Source organism: Aythya ferina (genome assembly GCF_964211825.1).
Source record: "Aythya ferina genome assembly, chromosome: 6".
Classification (NCBI taxonomy): domain Eukaryota; kingdom Metazoa; phylum Chordata; class Aves; order Anseriformes; family Anatidae; genus Aythya; species Aythya ferina.
Window position 1 is genome coordinate 17,439,982 of NC_140303.1, and position 17,975 is coordinate 17,457,956.

A 17,975-nucleotide genomic window follows, 5' to 3' on the forward strand; every position below is an offset into this window, starting at 1 on the left:
ATGGGAAAGATCTGAATGGGATTGTCCCCCATGGGATGATGCTAATACATGCATTTTTCCAGCTTTTTTCTTCTCTTTAAATACACAAAGATGTCACAAATATCATTAGAAAAACACAGAAATATACCCATTATATAAAAATCAATTTTTCCTAACCAAAACTGTTTAAAAAGACTCAAAACATTAAGCTCTATTTTTGTATTTCCACTGCTGTAACTAGGGCTTGATTTTACCCAGTGAAGCCCAGTCCATGGAGATCTATGTCTCTGATTGCACAATGTCGACTGGGGTTTCCATCTGGAAAAATACTGTGTGGTTGCTCGTCCACATGACTGAATTTGTCATGGGATAAGAGATGGTTTAGTTGTATATAAATGTGTAAAAACTTGTATTTGAAATGGAGTTTCTAGGATGGAAGATTCTTCTGGAAAACTGAATGGTATCAATTACTGGCCTTAAAATATTTTGAACGATCAGAGTATTTTAGTATTTTGTAACAAAATATTTTATTATAACTACTTTCAAGGCTGTAACAAATAACAGTATTTCTGACTGATTCTGTTTGGCTTGTGAGCTGTAATCAATTGTTAGCAGTACCTTCAGTGGGATATGCACTCCAGTGTGAGTCCTTGGCTGTTGAATGTATCAGAACTGGAGAAAGATAGAAAGATGTTCTTACAAATTACAGCTCCCTGAAAGTAGTGCTTCACTGTGAATAAAACACTTGTTAAATTTCAGCTGACTCAGAGTAGCCAGTTTCTGGCCACAGCAATATATCATCAACGTTTCAGGAGTGCTGAAATTTATTGTTTAAGAAATGAAAACGATAATGTTATAATGTTTCAGAGTACTCAAAATGTCATATTCTGCATGCAGTTGTGCTTGGAAATACTTTCTCCAAGTGGGACCTGTCACAGAAAGGAAATGTCCAAGCTAGTTTATCTCTAAATTTGAGCTGTTCTTCAAACACACATTATGTCCTGGAAAGTTAATCAGATTTATTATTTCTACAAAATGTTGTATTTGCAAAGTGGCTCTTCTGCAGTTGCTTCCTCTCTAATGGAACAGCACATCTTCACATTGCTTTGTTACTGTGACAGTTTTGTTCTAATTATAACCGATCAGATTCAGACACCTTAATAGCTTTGCAACTACTAATTCTAATCAAATCTATGCGCATGCTGGGAGCATGTCACAGACAAGGTAGTCAGCCCCACTTATACACATTGCTGCTCAGAAGAAATAAGGAATGTTTAAGTCAGGGGAATTACCCAAAAGGATAATTTGATCCACTGTTTTTATAGACAAAGAGAAACACAGACTCGAGGGGGTAAATGCAGAGGTATACAGGCTGGTATCTGACATAGTTTGGGAGCCACAGCTGTTTAAAATTGCATGTTTTCAGTGGTAAGCCTCAGCTGACATCACAACAACTGTTATTTTACTAAGCCTAATCCTAGGGAGTATTTCAGGCTGACAAAAGTCTTCTAACTTTGTTTATTCATGGCACCTGTACAGCACCCTCCACACCTGCTGAGTCCTGTTTCTCCCTGCTTTAAAATCTGCTCCAACAGGAAGCAGAAGTTGAGAGAAATGCAAATGCCTTGCTCAGGAAAGCAACACATCTTCAGATTCAAGTAAAAGTGAAGCCACCAGATCAACTCTTTTTTTCTTGCATTCAACATTAAAAAAATAAATAAATAAAAATTTGTAATATGTCTGAGTCAGCCGTGGGAGAAAAAGCATGCAAGTGAATGACAACATAACTCACTACTGACTAGCACTTTTAAGATACCCAGTGTACCTCCTAATTTTAAGGCATTTCAGGTGAAGAACTTAAATCATTCATGTCCCTAGTGAAGGACTGAAGCTCTAAGTAATGTCATTGGGCTGATATATTTGTTCTGCATCATCACGCATCTGCCCCAAATGTTTTAAATTTGACTCTAGTGCAGATAATGCAATAAAGGGCTGACAATCTTTGTCTAATCAGTTTGCACAACCAGGGGTTGTATTTAGTTTTATAGAAATATCAGTTGGCATCCTCATTTTCATGAGCAGTAACATGCAAGTGTGAAAATCACACCCTCTTCCCTGCCCCAGTCACATAAGCTCCATTCCAAAGTTTGTACTTTTGAATAAAGGTCTCCTTAAAATTTTTAAGAGATTTTCCTTCTTATATAATGAAAGAAGGAGGTTTAAATTACATCTTCTTGCCTCGTATCTGACTGCAATGATGTTTCTATATGCAAAATGTTAATATGAAATTTTTACACAGAAATACTCCTGAGCTCATACAATTATCGTTCAATGAAGATGGTGAGTAAAATCTGAGTGCTCAAGATTTACAGGGGTTATCTTGAAGTTGGAGAAAGAACTATACTGTACAAATTTGGCTCACCAACAAATGATTCAATCTGATTACACATGTTTGGCATGAAACAGCCAGTCAGACTGGCCAATAAGCTGTACTGGAAGAAATTGTTGACATAGTGAAATATATCATCAGTCACTCCTGAGCAAATAGAGCTCATGCTATGGAGAGAGGCTGCTAATCCCAAAATGTCCACTATCTTTCAAAGTTTCCATGCAGAAGGACCAGTGCAATGCAGGAGTCTTGCCTAGCAAGAGATGCAAACAAACAATAAATAGTTTACTTTTGCCTTGTTAGTCAGTAACAGAATTGAAAGCAGGAAGGATTCCTAGGTCATCTTGCCCTTTCTTTTACTGATATGGAACAACCTGTCTCTTTTAAGAGACATTTACTGGTCTCTGGCTCTTCCTTTAAGTACACTGTATTTAAACAACTTTCTATAAATAAAGGAATTGCAGGCATTGATTACTTTCAAGCCGCAGAGGCACTGTAAGCTGTGACATTGACATCTTGCTGTGACAGAGCAGTGTGCCATACTCCAGTGGTGCCGACAGAGGCCCATCTGGTCCCCGCAGGGGCTGGTCACCACTGCCATGTGTAGGGCACATGCCGGGGATGTGACACTGGGTTTATGGAGCAGGTCTTTTCAGGACACGTGGGCTTGCTAAAAGGTAGACCTCCTTTAGGCTGACCCTTTTGTAGTAGCTTCCAGGAGATGGCTGTGAGTCAGGAGGAAATCCAGAAAGGCCCATGTAGCAGGGCCTTTTCATGCTGGAAAGCATGAAGTCATGGGTGACTTCATGGCCATAGAAAAATTCAGTATCCCTGCAAGTAGGAGATGATGCTGCAGCTTTGCTCCTGAAGGTCTCTTCTTTCATCAGCATATCCTTCAGTAACACTCAAAGTTATTTTTACATTTTAATTTGTAGTTCTGTTGGTTGGATTTGTTTGGGTTTTGTTTGTTTTGTTGTTTATTTTTCTTCCAGATAATTCTCTAAATTTGAGTGCTGGCCAGAATCATAAGGCATCCTTAAAAGAATTTTGTCCATGTACAGGAAAAAGCTGCTTTTCCTTCTTTTCCAGATTTCTAATGTAATTAAATCATTGCTAGAGGGATTTATTAGGCCATTAATTAGCTTCTTACAAGTATCATGGCTCATTTACATTTCTGATTGTGACACTTCCCTGTGTGCCTTTTGAACTTTTTGATTCTGTAATTGCTTTGCTAAATAGTTCAGACTGAGAGCCCCACCACACATTCACTGTGCATCTAAATTTCTCTTTCTACTAATTATGAGACATAAGCATGTCAAGGATATAAGGCAAGCCTGTATATGGAAGATCTTGCTTCCAAATATACCAAGGGTAAATGTTCCATTAAGGAGAAGTAATGCTCTAGAGTGCTGCAAGTCTGTATTTATTAAAAATAAGTAAAAGAGAGAAAGTGATAAGAGGAAATATGACCATAACCAATAAAGAAACTGCTCTGCAAAGATGTCTGAAATAACAAATCTGAGAGTATAACCCTGGAAACTTAGCAGGCACTAAAACAGAAACAAATTGTCAGACTGATTCAGTGTTTAGTGGCGATTCTTAGCACAGAACAATTAGATCCAAATTCTTCTCGCAAATAATTAAACACTTGCATGTCACATAGTAGCGAAACTAACTTGTAAGATCCAATAAGAAAAGTGCTTAACTTTGAGTACAGTTCTCTTATCTTCAGTCTTCCATCATACTCTTTGATGCTTTATTAAAAAGCTGCTGAAAGGACTACTGTCAGAAAAAAATAAAAATCCTGCACTGTAAGCAGAAGCATGCAATGCAGAATTTCAAAACAAATGCTCCAATCCAACATATACATTTGGACCTTGTGGCATATGCTGTCACTAATGGCAATCAGGGTTTTGACACCATTAAAATGTCAAGTAAATATTATCTGTCTTCTATGTAAGGGAAAAGTGGGGAAAAAATGTTAGCTGCTTTTTTCCCCCCCCCCCCCATCATACTGGACCCTCTTTGTATTTTGCAGATACTTACCTTGGACAGGTCCTTATCCTAATGCAGTGGGTATTCACTTCTAGATTTAAACTGCTAACTTGCAGTTGCTAATTTTTGTATCTTTTAGTCAGAATACTGTTTTGGTTTTCCCACCACGCTTTGAAGTCATTCCTTTTCTCAGTTTCCAAATATTTAGCTTTGTTAGAAAGGCATTCAAATACCTTCTTCAGAAGTTGCATTTGGAGTCAATAACTATCTTAGTCATTATTTGGTTGGTGTGGTTAGCAAAATTAGTGTCATGAATAATAGCAGTCTTAGAACTGATAAAAATACTCTGGAAAGCATTTCATGTTTTTATGTATTCAGTGTAATTTAGTGTAAATACAGTACTTCATAATATATTAATGAAAGACTTTCATGATGTCTATTAAGAAAAATAAGTTGGCTGTATCTTGGGGGAAAAAAGATGTATTACTGTACTGTGTGGCTTTTTTCTAAGTGTAGCTTACTTAAGACAGTAGAACAAGAAGAAACTGTACTATAAGAAAAAATAAAACAAGTGAAGTATAACTTTTTTGTTGTTGTTAAACCATGTCTTTGTTAGCATCCTTGAGTGAATGAGTGCATACATAGAGAAATTGTTTTCAGTTGGGTATAAGCATTCATGCTGTAAAGCCATATCAGAGTGATAACCAAACAACTGTACCTGCATCAGTGCTTTGTGTATGGGGGCCCCTGAGTGACTGCACCCTGAGTAGTGCTGCTCCCTCACAAATGCTGTGATGCAGATATACACGAGGGCTCGTGGTGTAATGTCATATAACAAATCTTTCACATTTGTGTTGGGAGGAGGATGTAATACTGTAGTGATTATTGGTTTAGCTTTTAGTAGCAGGAAATGAATGGTATATATCTTATTTTAGGGATATGGATGTGAGCATTGATTGGCTCAGATAAGCTGTTTCCTTTCTTCAGGTCTAACTATAACACATTAGATCAATCCAAGATTTCTTGCATAGTTCTTAGTAGTATTAGTTCTAATGGAAAGATGTTGCATCCTTGATATTTGTGCTTCAATCACTGATATTTATTCTTTGTAGGGCATTATTGACCTGATATAGGTTAGGCTGTGTATCACCTGTAATTACGATTTATTCAGTAGTAAAGTGTCTTATTTTTGACATTTTTCTGTTTGAATATTGTTGTACATTGAGTTTTAAGTATTTTATTTTCTTTTAATAGATTTATATTGAACTGTCTCCACTAAACTTCCACTGTCAATTCTGTTTTTAATATGAACCACCCATACATTGTACTGCTCAGTTGGTGCTGGTGGTAGCTTTTGGGTCTTTCAAAGATTGGTTACCGTACTTACATTCTGTTAAGCGTCTTAAGGGTTTGATTAAATGGGTACTGATAACCAGAACAAGACAAGTGCAGCATAGTCTGCCAGTAATTCAACAAGACCATTAGGTTATTTGAAGAAATCAATACTTCAATTTATATGACTGAATGCGTTAAGAAAAAGGCTAGGTGCTGCTGAGTACTTGTACAACTGAATAGCAATAAAAATGTTAAAAGAAAATCAAGATGTAGGTTTACCAAGTAAGCCATCTATACCCGGGAACATTAATAGCATGTCTGAATGTCACAGCTTGGTCTGCTGATATCAGCTGCTTTATGGATGTATTTAGTATTACAATGTTTAGAGAATGGTGTGTGGCAGCATGCAATATACTTGTAATATTGCCAGTAATATGACCAGAGTAATTTGCAGTCCTTGTTTAGAAAGCAGGGAGGGAAAGAGAGTTTATTAAGATGTGGAGGAGAGATTTAATTCTTTCCTGAGATTTCCAAGAAAATACTATCCGGAATTCAAAACCACTATAATGCTATGTGAGCACTTCACGGCTTTGCCATTCTGACACAAACATAATACTAAAAGGCCATAATTTGTAGACCAGCTGCAACTCTTGCTGAAGGCAATGGAAGCTGCAGTGGTTTGGCACCACTCAGATTCATAACCATTCGTGGCATTGAGAAAATAACTATCAGTGGAAAAATTGTAAATTAGAAAATCTTCAGATTGTTGCTATTAATGGAGTTAATGATCTCTCCGACAAAATACAGTAAATACAGAATTGCTCTGCCACTGAGATAAGACATGAGGATTAAATAAATGTTACTGTGGCCAAGAGACTGAATTCAATGTGACTAATATCCAGTGATTTGTTAAATGTAGATTCAAATGTATTCCTTTTTATACAAAAGACCAGTGTATGCTTTCAACAGTCTTCAAATATGGTTTTTAAGCTTTCTTCTTGGAAAATCAATTCAGAGGCTTTGCAGTTCAAATTTACACTAAGAAAAAAGGGCCAAACTGTGCTGTCATATATAGGTACAAATTTCTTTGATCCAATTTACTTTGCTCTGAGTGGATTTCTTTGACTGAACAAGTAGTACTGAGAAAAAGAAAGGATTTTATAAATCTAATTACCAGTTTTATTACTGTCATTTTCCTTCCACGTGGTGTTAGCCAGGAAATGCAACAACTGTCTCTGTGGTTGGCACTCTGAAAGTCGTGTCCTGCTTTCCTCAGCCATGCTGCTCATTGAGGTGTGTTGTATCAGGCTAGAATTCAAACCTTGGTGCTTTTATGAGCTCCCACGCATATTCATCATTAATACAGAGAAGCCAGTGATGTTGGGAGGGTTTATCCCATGTCAAGTGTTTTCTATCAGCTGGCTGGAGGCCTACAGGAAGGCCTGCCTTACAGGAAGCGCTGGTGAAAGGGGTGCTTCGGTTTGAAGATGCTGAACCTGGTGCTGAGGGACTGGCTTGATGCATGCCCCGTTTCAGACCCGAGCTCAAATGCAGCCATTTGTGTGGCTTTAAAAATGCAGTTGTATTCTCCCCAGTCCCCTTGATTGTCCTTCATTTTATTTTGTTAGTTTCAGCCCAGACTTGAGACAAACCTTTTCAGGGAAAGCTTCCAACTCGGCATGCATAATAATCTGCATTTATGTTCATCTGAGCTATGCTTATACTATATTTCATCACAGAAGAGCGGGCAATTAAAAACACAATTAATTTATTGCTAATTGAATATTTTCTGAGTACTTCACAAACCTGGATGATTACCAAAAGCAGGCAAATATTTCAAACTGTTAGCCAGCAACTAAAAGCACCAGAAATAATCATCTGGATTTGCACAATTTCTTGTCTGTCTGTGTAGCACAACATAGACCCCGGTCACCAGTTCAGGCGAGTGTGAAGGCCTGGCCCTTTGGATGGAGCGTGTTGTGTATTTACAGGATGTTTTCTGGGCTTTTCTACATTTTCTTCTGGAGTCGGGTGGAATTCTGCTCCAAATCTGCTTTTGAGGAGCTGCATGTGACACCCAGCAGCTCAGCAGAGCCCTCCCTGCACTGTTGCCAGTGAGAGGCAAAGGAAGGAGTGCAGAAACACCTCCATCTTCCTGCTGGGAGGGCATCTGAGGGGCTCAGAAAAGATGAAGCAAGGTGTGGGTGCTGGTAGATGCTCACCATCTGGAGATCAGACACCAGACTTGAAGAAGGGCCCATATTCCTCAGGTTGTTTTGTTGTTCTATTTTATTATTATTTATTTGTGGTTCAGGTAGACCTGAATCAAGAGGAGCAATGTCAGAAATGTGGGAGATCTGGCAATCAACTGCTGAGTCCAGAAGGAGCTAGCCAAGAGCTGTCAGAAAGTAGGGAAAGCCTACCTGGACCTTCTCCAAAGAGACTTGAGACTAAAGGCAGCAAAGCTATCTCAGTACATCACTGGAATGAACTTGCAGCATGGCAGTATGCCCAGGTTAAAGATGGCATCAGGACTCTGTTGCAATCCATCTGCAGTAAAGTGAATGTGTACTCTGATGCAAAAGCATGGTCCTTCTCCAGAAGGAATCACGTCCTTCGCCCAGACATCTGCATTGTGCAGTGGATGCTGTAAAATGACCTTGTATGTAAATATTCCCAAGTGTGGGTTTCCCATGTGGCAGTAGAGGCAAATGCCATAAACCTGGCCTTATTTATGTCTTTTCTATTAGAGAGACACGGGTGTAAGATAGCAGATGTTTTTAGGTGTCCTATCTGCTTGGAAACCAAGATAAATGTTGTGTATTGTCTAGTGATTTTTTTTAGACAAAGAAGAACAAGGTTTGGCTTTTTTTTTTTTTTTTTTTTTTTTTTTTTTGCTTTTGCCAACAGCAAGAAAGAAGAAAATACTCTGCCTCCCCAGCTTTTCTCATCTCAATCGCTCAAGGCTTTGTCTTCCTGACAGACAGCTGCTGCCTGTTCTAGTACCCCTATCTGTCTCACAGGCTGCATAGCAGATAGCAGAGCTTTCTGGAAGCCAGCAAGTGAAGCTTTGGTCATTGCTCAAATAGAAAATCATCCACCTATGGGCCTGTGTTGGGTCTTGCCAGCGTAGAGTCAAGGAACAAGTAGCTTATTTCAAAATCCTATCTTATTTTGTGTATAGTAAACATTTAAACAATCCAAAGAGCGTATGATTTTAGGAAATGATCCTCTGCTGCACACTAGCTTCAAATAAATCTCCAGTAGCACTGATAAAATCAGGAAATCTTTTTTTTTTTTTTTTTTTTTTTTTGCTTAAATTGTTTCAAAGCAAGTTAGTAGATTTTATTTTATCCTCTAGGTAATATGAAATTTCAATCATACTGCAGTGCTTGGAATCTAATATTCAGCTTTTTCACATCACTTGTTACCTCCGTGAGCCTCACAGAATGGTTTTTGAAAAGCTTTGTTTTTAAGCCTTCCAAGGACAAATATGTCTTCACTAGTATTTAATGAATTTAAAATATCCTAGAGAGAAAACGCTGTACTGCTGGTTGTAGTTACTATATTGCTTCCTCTGGGACGTTAAAAAACAGCACCTCACAGTGGGTGGGATGGGAGAGGCTTTCAGAAATTCTCCTTACTGTAAATATGACTTGTTCTGTCTCTTCCCTTTTTGTTTTTGTTCATTGAGTGACTGCAGCCTTTGTTACCTGAGTACTATGCAGGGATCTGGGGTTGTTTTGAGATTTGACGAGAAGGATTTAGTAGATAATTAGCCTGAGGGACAATTCCTAATTGCTCAATGTTACTGTAAAAGCAGGAACAGAGGGGGGGATGCAAATTCCTGGTGTTGACTCATTCAACTATTATGTCCTGCCCATACCTACCTGTCCAGCTTCCAAGCCTCTCATCCTCCTTTTCCTTCTTCTCTTTTCCCTAATCTCTACTCCCATAAGGATATTTCATGTATATTTTTTTAAACATTTGCACACAAACTACCAGGAATCTTTGTCGTGTTTCTCAAAGGAATAAAAATCACAAAAAAAAAAAATCGTGCAGAGAAGGGCGACAAAGCTGGTGAGGGGCCTGGAGAACAAGTCCTACGAGGAGCGGCTGAGGGAGCTGGGCTTGTTCAGCCTGGAGAAGAGGAGGCTCAGGGGCGACCTTATCGCTCTCTATAAGTACCTCAAGGGAGGCTGTAGCGAGGTGGGGGTTGGCCTGTTCTCCCACGTGCCTGGTGACAGGACGAGGGGGAATGGGCTTAAGTTGAGCCAGGGGAGTTTTAGGTTAGATGTTAGGAAGAACTTCTTCACTGAAAGGGTTGTGAGGCACTGGAACAGGCTGCCCAGGGAAGTGGTGGAGTCACCATCCCTGGAGGTCTTTAAAAGACGTTTAGATGTAGAGCTTAGGGAAATGGTTTAGTGGAGGGCTGTTAGCGTTAGGTTGGAGGTTGGACTCGATGACCTTGAGGTCTCTTCCAACCTAGAAAATTCTGTGTGATTCTGTGTGATTCTGTGTGAAAAGTGTACCTAGCACAGAGCACACCGAGCATGCAGAGTAGCTAGCTCTGCTGCCTGGAGGACGCCAGCTGTTGGCGGGGTTGGAGCTGTTACATGTGTGGTTCGGCCACAAGTTGCTGCTGCTGCAGCCCAAACTCATTCATACCTGCTCAAATGAGCAGTGTTTTCCCATTAATACATCAACATTGTGGAAAATCATCACTGCCAACAGAAGTGGTCAGCCCAGATGTAAACCAGGCTTTCTATAAATGCTGGTCAGTCTTATTGATTTATTTTTCCCTCAACAAGACTGGCGTTTGACCCGGCAATATCTGGATCTGGCTTAAGTTAAATAACTGAACTAGGATCAGATGGGCTACCTAGAAAGAAACTCTTTAATTAGTCTTCACAGCAATGCATGTCCAGATGTATCTTAATGTTCAGGAGGATAAATATCTTTACATATTGCCATTTTCCAGATGATCTAAGTCAGTATTTTCTTGTAGAAATAGAAGTTTCAGTATGGCTTTTGTGGGCTTTGTTTTGGGTGGCAGATGTGTATTTTTTTTCTTACTTTTTCAACTCTTTAAACTCTACTGCTAGGAAAACATCGGCACTCCAAACTAGATTTTTTTTTTTCCTGTATTGTTCAAAATGTTTTTTAGCAGTAGCCAGTAATTTCTTGCCTTTTCAGAAAGAGAAACAGGGGCACAGTCATCTGAAAACAGTGTTAACCAAAATGTCTTACTGGGAGACAAAATACTACACTGAACATTGCTGCCATGTTCCTCAGTCGAGATAGCTATGCAAGACCTTTGAAATCCTTAGTGTCAAAAGAGCAAATGACATTTAGTCAAATTCATTCAGTCAAATATCTTGTTCAATAGCGTTCAGTTTAAATTTAACCTTCTAAATGTTGCATTGAAATCACTAGCTTGGAATTTGACTCACCTAATTTTATACTCTAAAATACTCTAAAATTCCCATCTAGCGCTGGGAATAGCTTTGCTTACAGGACCATAGCTGCCATGTCTCCAAAAGCTTTTACTGGCTAATATTCAAATTCTATTTCTTCAGTTAAACTTTCTGGTTAAACATCATGCATGGGCACACCTCATTTGACCAGATATAGCCATAGAGATTAGCCACTTTATGGCTAAGTAGCCTACTCCTATCAAAGAAGAAATGGAATTCACTGAATTAATATAAATTCCTTGAGGCAGTGGCTGTGTCTGAGCAATATGAAGGGGAACCAATCCTGTTATATTATGATAGTTCAGAGACCTACAAGTGTTGCCCTTTTCTGTATGGTAAAATCCACATATGCATTTTAAGGTAAATGAAACTTCTTTTTTTGATGGATGGATGATGGGAATTATTGATGTGTCTGTCTAATGTGCTATTCTCTTGGCAGACAGCCTAGCCTTTAGAGGATGACTGAGAGCTCTCATATGTTGTTAGTGGTTTTTTTTTTGCAAGTGTTCTCAAATCACACGCAAACAGACTGACTCTTGCCCTGCAAGATGCATGTAACAGCATTGATCTCAGTGGATGATGCTCACATCCCGCCAGGAGAACACTGGGCCCAAATCCTTTAAAGCCACTGCATGGTTAAGTAAGCTTTGGTCCTAAGAGGCATATTTCACCTGCAGTCTTGCAGGAGTGGCTGCTCTAGAAGGCATGTTTCACTCGTGGTATGCCATAGGTTTCTGTGCCTATTCCTAAAATACTAAATACTCATAGCCACATCAAACAGTGCATCTAAAGTCACAGCTAGGTGAAGGAGGTGGGACTGCACAGCCCCCATTCTTGCAAAGCATGTTATACCATTATTTGATGCTCACCAGCCATGCAAATGCTTTGAACTCCTCTCCTTGCATGTCTTGTGACAGGATGTACCAGGATAGCATGTCTTGTGACAGGATGTACCAGGATAGCATGTCTTGTGACAGGATGTACCAGGATAAAAAATATATTAGTAGCACACCAACAGCTAACGTTTCATGTAGATGTGGTCCTTGAATATACTCTAAATGGGTAAGCCTACTTCAAAATACACCTTTACTTTCTACATATAGAAATAAAGAGCAAACTTCCCGACATCCTTACCAGCATTCAGGGTATGAAAGAGTGTATTATTTTCCTCCATCACATCTTCATCTAGCTAGGCCTAAAATGAAACACTTGTGTTTAACTGAAAACATGAGCAAATACAGTGACTGACTTAACCACTTGCACTACTTTAAACCCAGCCATGGGCACGATGCCTCCAGGAAGACTGGTGGCAAAACCCCCTGTGAATTATGCACTCATAATTTCCTCATCCAATTCCCTGTCTGTTTTAATGTTCTGGCCACTCGTGACTTCTTGAGATGGTATGATTGGCAGTTTTCTCTGGGAATCCTTACATCTCTGACAGATTCCGTACCCTAGTATCCATTTCTTCTGTCTCATTAATCATACCGCTCTTTAATCTAATGGGCCCACAATGCATTTGGGAATCCCTGCCAATACTTTTCTTTCTCGTTTTGAGAAGCATGATTTGTGTAACCTTCAAGAGTACTCTTGCCATTACTGAAAGCTCAGTTTTATACTTGGAATTTATGGGTGGGGATGTGCTGAGGCTTCCTTTTTCCTCTGTTAATAATGGTTGCTATTGCCATGTGTGGCAATATCCCTCTTGCACTTTATATCTTTAGATCTTTCCTGTGGGTGTAGATAAAGTCATCAAGCTCTCTCTGACACATGCAGGTCTACTGCTTGTTCCTATCGGACTGTGTGATGGAGGTGGAACACATGCTCTAGAAAGGGCACCTTACTGGTACTGAGTAGAGTCATGTCTGCGACACAGGAATCTTTGATATCTCTGCGATGTTTCTGTGATGCTTCTTTTCCCAGCTCCTTTTCCATGTGTTCTCTGTGGAATTGTTCATACTTTTTTAGCTTTTTATAGTCTTGAAATAGTGACTGTTCGTATGCCAAACCTACATGTAATTGCATCATTTTCAATGTCTTCATTTTTTTCTCTAGCTACAGCAGTTCTTGACTAAGTCACTGCTTGTTCATATTGCATCTAATAAAGCTGGAGTGAGCTGTGAATCCTTTCTCTAAGGACTAGATTTCTTGAACCACTCCAATCTGCTTGCTGAAAAGCTGAAGCTTCTACAGGTGACACTAGTATGGGTGTTACCTTTTTTAATGGGGTCAGCATTTCTAGGAGCCAGCACAGTCCTCTTGAAATAGTATTTTATCCTTACTTATGCCTTAGGACATAGGAATACTTATAACTACCTTTTACTTGTGGAAATAAAAATAAACATAAAAGCAATTGATTAACACGAAAATACAGGCTTGAAGATGCATGAGCAAGCTTGACTGTCATCAGTCTACTGCAGTCCTTGAAATTTTGCTGCTAAATATAAATGCCATTATAGGAATGCAACGTTTTCTCACCGGTATGGGATCATCCCTGTGTGTGTCATGGAGATAATAGGAAAAGAACTGTTACTGTTTTTGCTTTCTAAAGCACTTCACAGCTGTTACCTACAAACAACTCTGAGATGTTTAAGCTCATGTTATATGTGAGGGAAAACCAGATGAGGAATAGATGTTGATCAGTTTGCGTGGGGGTATACCATAGCACAGACCAAACAAAAAGCATTGAGTTACATTCCTGTCCTGGAGAAACCTGTCCTCCTTCTGGATAAAAGAAAACGGTGATTTGAAATGCCACAGCTTGTGGAGAATTAGAGGAGTCAAGCCTCCTGCTTCATCTAACCATGAATTTCTGTTTTAAATAGGAGAGAACGTAGCTCCTCCTCAACTTATAAAAAGAGAAAGGATGATTCTTGTTCTGTTTGTAAAAACTATTTGAGCTCTATGGCCCCAAACCTCCTCCTAGACTGCTAAAGGAGTCTCCTTTCAGCTAGGTCAGTCTAGATCCTTTATTGAAAATAAACTATAGTTTAAGAGCAGCCCTACTTGGCAGGGGGGCAGGGAAAAGACTAATTTTCACAGGCTTTCACTATTTCTCTGAGCTTTGGCTGTAAACTGAAAGGTTAATGCTGGAACCTCCAGTTTGGAGCTTTGAATTTTATTTTGACAATTCACTTCCCTCTAAAATGACATGTAGGTGATCAGGCTCCTCTCCTCTGAAGGAAAAAAAACAGCAGGATGTTGATTGCTGACAGTTCCATGAAAACAGCAATTTCTGTGAAAGGGGCATGGGAGGAGGCATGTCCATATAGTACAGGGCATTTAGATGAAATACTGTCCATTCAGCTGCATATTATGAGAGGTTACTACTCGGTATCAGAAGTACTTGAGAGGTGCACAGATTTTGTACGAAGGCCAAAAGTAGGTAAGAGAACAAGACAGGCAAGGACTGTGGCAAATTTTGGTTTTGTTTTCTTTTTTTCCCTGGTATAAATCAGCATTCCCTGACAGATTTTTGCCTTTCAGTATAATCCTTCTCCTTTAATATTTTTGGACTTGTGAGGCTTTGATGCAGCTCAAGCAGCCAGGTTGAGCACAGCCTTGGGAGCTGCTGAGATTTTTGCTCATTGTCCCTTGCTGTGCCTGTAAGAAAAGATGCAAAGCCTTCAACAGTGGACAATGCAGATAATTTGCTGCAGTGAGTACCAAAGGTGAAATGTTGGAGAGCTTTAGACATTAACTAAGCCTTAGTTCAGTAATCCTCTAGGGTAGTGGTGGGCCTTTGGGTGTTGTAGTTTTTAACTTTTCCTTTTTTTTTTTTTTTTTTTTTTGCCATTAACTGAAGAGACAACATGTATACTGTCCTGATCAAAATGCTCCATGTTGTGCTGCTTGAAAGCTGCACATGACTGTGTGCATGAGTGCTGCAATGACTGGCTATAAGCTCTTCAGAAGGGACAGGCAGCATGGAAGGGGTGGTGGTGTGGCTCTCTATATCAGAGAAAGTTTTGATGTTGTGGAACTTGAGGCTGGGAATGATAAGGTTGAGTCCCTGTGGGTTAGGATCAGCGGGAAGGCCTGATCTCCTTCTATGACAAAGTAACGTGCTTGGTGGATGAGGGAAAGGGTGTGGATGTGGTCTGTCTTGACTTCAGCAAGGCTTTTGACACTGTTTCCCACAGCATTTTCCTCAAGAAAATGGCTGATCTTGGCTTGAACTGGCGTAGGCTTCGCTGGGTTAGAAACTGGCTGGATAGCTGGGCCCAAAGAGTCATGCTGAATGGAGTCAAATCCAGTTGGAGGCCGGTCACTAGTGGCCTTCCCCAGGGCTCGGTGCTGGGGCCGGTCCTCTTTAATATCTTCATCAATGATCTGGATGAGGGCATTGAGTGCACCCTCAGTAAGTTTGCAGATGACACCAAGTTAGGTGCGTGTGTTGATCTGCTCGAGGGTAGGAAGGCTCTGCAGGAGGATCTGGATAGGCTGGACCGATGGGCTGAGGTCAACTGTATGAAGTTCAACAAGGCCAAGTGCCGGGTCCTGCACCTGGGGCGCAGTAACCCCAAGCAGAGCTACAGGCTGGGAGATGAGTGGTTGGAAAGCTGCCAGGCGGAGAAGGACCTGGGAGTATTGGTTGATAGTCAGCTGAACATGAGCCAGCAGTGTGCTCAGGTGGCCAAGAAGGCCAACAGCATCCTGGCTTGTATAAGAAGCAGTGTGGCCAGCAGGGCTAGGGAAGTGATCGTCCCCCTGTACTCAGCTCTGGTGAGGCCGCACCTCGAGTACTGTGTTCAGTTTTGGGCCCCTGGCTACAAGAAGGACATGGAGGTGCTCGAGCGAGTCCAGAGAAGGGCGACGAAGCTGGTGAGGGGCCTGGAGAACAAGTCCTACAAGGAGCAGCTGAGGGAGCTGGGCTTGTTCAGCCTGGAGAAAAGGAGGCTCGGGGCGACCTTATTGCTCTCTACAGGTACCTTGAAGGAGGCTGTAGCGAGGTGGGGGTTGATCTGTTCTCCCACGTGCCTGGTGACAGGACGAGGGGGAATGGGCTAAAGTTGCGCCAGGAGAGTTTTAGGTTGGATCTTAGGAAGAACTTCTTTACTGAGAAGGTTGTGAGGCATTGGAACAGGCTGCCCAGGGAAGTGGTGGAGTCACCATCCCTGGAGGTCTTTAAAAGACGTTTAGATGTTTAACTTAGCGATACGGTGTAGTGGAGGACTTGTTAGTGTTAGGTCAGAGGTTGGACTCGATGATCTAGAGGTCTCTTTCAACCTAGACAATTCTGTGATTCTGCTTTTTAATGTTGTTTGGGGAACTCAGTGCATCATTTCCTACACAGTTTCTAGCATTGTTTCTGAGATGAGCAAGGTTGGTGAGCATGAGCAGTGCCCCATTTTCTTCTGTGGGAGAAAGCTCAAAAACTCCTTGTTCCACAATTGTAGTTAATATTCTAGTATAAAAGTTAAGTAAAGCCATAGCTAATAAGAATTTCTTGTGTACATATTAAATTTTAAGGGGTGTATTTTCCATTTATTTCATGTGTGAGTACTCCTCTTTGATATTAATTGGGATTCTCTTTAAAGGCCAAAGAGAGCCTCTGAGCGGTAACAGAAATTGAAATAAATCTGTTATGATACATCTTCTAAAGAAACAGGCATTCAAGCAACACTGCTGCAGCATCCAGCTATTCTGTGTCATTAAGGACTAAAGGATCCTCTGAACAGTTATAATTATGTAGTAGGGTAGTATCATTTTCCATTGCTACACAAAGGCATCAAATAAATATTATCAGCTAAAAAAAATTATGTAGCAAATATTTGAAATTTGCTACATGAGATGGCCTGGGCTCTATAACAATCTCACAACTCCCAACAGTGAACTCAGAAGACAGCTTTAACGGAGCTTGCAGCACCTATGAAAAATAATTGGAAATTCATAAGAAAGATGTGCTAGCTCCTGTCTCATACTTCTTAGTGAGCCACGCTGGAGACAAATTGTGAGAACAGCCAGGTCTGACTGCTTCTTACGCAACAGGGAAAAAAATGCCTCTTTCTGTTGACAGACAGCTCAGTGCTCTGTCACTGCAGCGCAGCTGGAGCAGGCAGGGACGGGGCATGCCAAAGCGCAGCTCGCTCCTCCTTGCTGCCACTGTGCTCAGGCAACACAAACCAGGGAGCCCTTGCTGGGATCTCCTCTCTGTGGGTCTGCATGGCTGGTGGATGACCTGAACCCTTCCTTCAGGTAAGGCTTTCCAGGATCTGTCTTTAGGGATCATTTATACTGTATTTTACTCTCTCCACCTGTTTACTGCATTTATGAGCACAGCTGCAGGGGTTATAGTTGTTATTTATACATGTAAGTAGTCTTCCTAACTAGGCTGAGTGCCCTGATTTTCCTTGCCATGCAGCTATAGCAGTGGTAGTTCAGCACCATTGAGAAGATAGGAGAAGGGAACCAGGGTTGTAAGAAGGGAACCAGGGTTGCTCAAGCTAGCTTCAATGCTGAGATAAATACTCATTGATCTCAGTTTCACTTATGCTGCACTCCCTGAAAGCCCTGCCTCAGCAGCTGCTGCTTCTTCAAGGCCTCAGGGGCCAGTATTCCTCCATTGGAAGGGTGCTCAGAAAGCAGAAAAGCAGTAACATCCACCCTCAGAAGAAGCACAGCAACTGTTGCTTCTGGTGGGCCCTTCTGCTCTGTCCCAGGTCAGTTCTCAGGTGACTCTTTGCTCTCCTTCTGTCTCGTGAGGTGCTCTTGCTGAAGTTAACTCTGGTCTCTTAAGCACACACAGACTAGGATTTGCTTAGACTAAACTTTTTTTTTTTTTTTCCATTTTAAATAGA

The 17,975-nt window shown here is 40.7% G+C and overlaps 1 protein-coding gene across 11 annotated transcripts in view; it reads left to right on the top strand.

Moving 5' to 3' along the window:
- LOC311438752 (uncharacterized protein) overlaps positions 1–17,975 on the top strand; it is a 228,557-nt gene that overhangs the window by 149,574 nt on the left and 61,008 nt on the right. Inside the window, exon 1 of one of the 11 annotated variants that reach the window (XR_014694295.1) lies at positions 17,244–17,373. The exons of 9 other annotated variants lie outside the window; for them this stretch is intronic. The gene's annotated coding sequence lies outside the window, so the exon portion shown is untranslated. Of the gene's footprint in view, positions 1–17,243; positions 17,374–17,975 lie in introns of those variants that run through there. One more of the 11 variants, XR_014694296.1, reaches the window with a different exon arrangement.